Source organism: Gigantopelta aegis, chromosome 4 (genome assembly GCF_016097555.1).
Source record: "Gigantopelta aegis isolate Gae_Host chromosome 4, Gae_host_genome, whole genome shotgun sequence".
Lineage (NCBI taxonomy): Eukaryota > Metazoa > Mollusca > Gastropoda > Neomphalida > Peltospiridae > Gigantopelta > Gigantopelta aegis.
Genome location: NC_054702.1, coordinates 53,318,196 through 53,320,034, shown reverse-complemented (window position 1 = coordinate 53,320,034; position 1,839 = coordinate 53,318,196). Strand labels below are relative to the sequence as shown.

Sequence of the window (1,839 nt, the reverse complement as noted above, 5' to 3'; positions counted from 1 at the left end):
GATCAATGAGGTAATTTTACCATTTTAAGATACATTTTATATTAAACAATGGGTCTTTGTCTTTCGGAAAATCCACATTGCATTGGAAGTTCGAGTTTCGTTGTAGTTTTAGTCAATGTAAACGCTTGTTAGTATAAACACACTAAACAACATTTATAAAATGTATAATATCAAAATTGTTTTAAGCTTAACAACATATTTTTGTTTAAATGACAAGAAACCAAATAATTTTGTGCATTGTATTTTCGGTTTTAAACACCTCAAGCGAGCACTCAACCGACCCCCCCCCCCCCCCCCCCCCTTCCCCCAAATATAATTGTAGTTTAAAATGTGCTGAGGTGTCGTTAACATAAATACGCCTGTAGTTCTTGGTACGTGTTCCTGGAACAGAATGTATTACGGTACTCAATTGTTCTCACAATTTACTCTTTATTAATTGTATTTGTATTTTTACAATATTAACTACATGTATAAAGACCTATTCGCGTTAATATCAGTATTCTCTCATCATTTATTTTGTTGGCTATTTTTTCAGAATGCGTCATTGTTAGACTGAAAAACAAGAACATCACAAGTTTAAAATAAAACAGATTTCAACAAAATGCTTTTGCGTCGATTGTGTTAAAGGAAAATGCAAATAAAGGAAAATAAACCAAGGGGATATTACACACACACACACACACACACACACACACACACACACACACACACACACACACACAGACAGACATGCATACATATATAACAAACATACATACATACGTGTGTGTGTGTGTGTGTGTGTGTGTGTGTGTGCGCGCGCGCGCGTGTGTACAATATATATATATATATATATATATATATATATATATATATATATATATATATATATATATATATACATTGGGTTTCTTTTTCAGGTGTTAACGTGGACGTTGTGACAGTCTAATAAGTTTTATTGCAGTAGTTTATATATGGATACTAAAAGTTTGTTTAACGAAACCACTAGTACATTGATTTATTAATCATAGGTTATTTGATGTCAAACATTTCGTCATTTTCGGCATGGTTCCATCAGATAACTGTTCAAGCACGCCTGTTGTGGGCACACCCTCTGACTTTGCCAGAGTGTTCTCTCCATGACAGGGATTGTTTTTAGTAGCAAGGGATCTTTTATATGCACCATCCCATTGACTGGACACTAATAATCGACACAAATAAAATATATAAATATTACATTAAAACACATTGAAAACATTTACATGAAATAAAATGTATAAAAGATATATCTAACTAAAAACCCCCAAAATGCAGTTAATAATACAATATCATACACTTAACCATCCCACACAGAAACATAGCTAACGCTCTTTATGCCTGAATTAAACGGAAATGTCCGAATTTGGATAACATTTATTCAAATTAGCGTTACTCTCAAACAGGAATTAATGAATGTTTAACGACACCCCAGCACCTGTCAAACAGCTCTAGGGTTGCAAACTAATCAAACAATAAAGTTTGTTTTATTTAACGACGCCACTAGAGCACATTGATTTTTTATATTATCATGGGCTATTGGACGTCAAACATATCGTAATTTTGATACTGTTTTTGTTTTTGTTTTTTTAGAGGAAATCCGCTGTCGCCACATAGGCTACTCTTTTACGACAGGCAGCAAGGGATATTTTATTTGCGCTTCCCACAGGCAGGATAGCACAAACCATGGCCTTTGATGAACCAGTTATGGATCACTGGTCAGTGCAAGTGGTTTACACCTACCAACTGAACCTTGCAAAGCACTCACTCAGGGTTTGGAGTCGGTATCCGGATTAAAACTCCCATGCCTCGACTGGGATCCGA

The 1,839-nt window shown here is 34.9% G+C and overlaps 3 protein-coding genes across 4 annotated transcripts in view; 2 read left to right on the top strand and 1 right to left on the bottom strand.

The window, feature by feature from the left end:
* LOC121370733 overlaps window positions 1-602 on the top strand; it is a 13,162-nt gene extending 12,560 nt beyond the window's left edge. The window contains exon 5 of the mRNA XM_041496163.1: window positions 536-602. The gene's annotated coding sequence lies outside the window, so the exon portion shown is untranslated. The remainder of the gene's footprint in view (window positions 1-535) is intronic.
* Window positions 1-1,839, top strand: part of LOC121370734 (oncomodulin-like) — a 231,022-nt gene that overhangs the window by 67,318 nt on the left and 161,865 nt on the right. The window lies entirely within an intron of this gene.
* LOC121370746 (oncomodulin-like) overlaps window positions 1-1,839 on the bottom strand; it is a 59,534-nt gene that overhangs the window by 48,405 nt on the left and 9,290 nt on the right. The window lies entirely within an intron of this gene.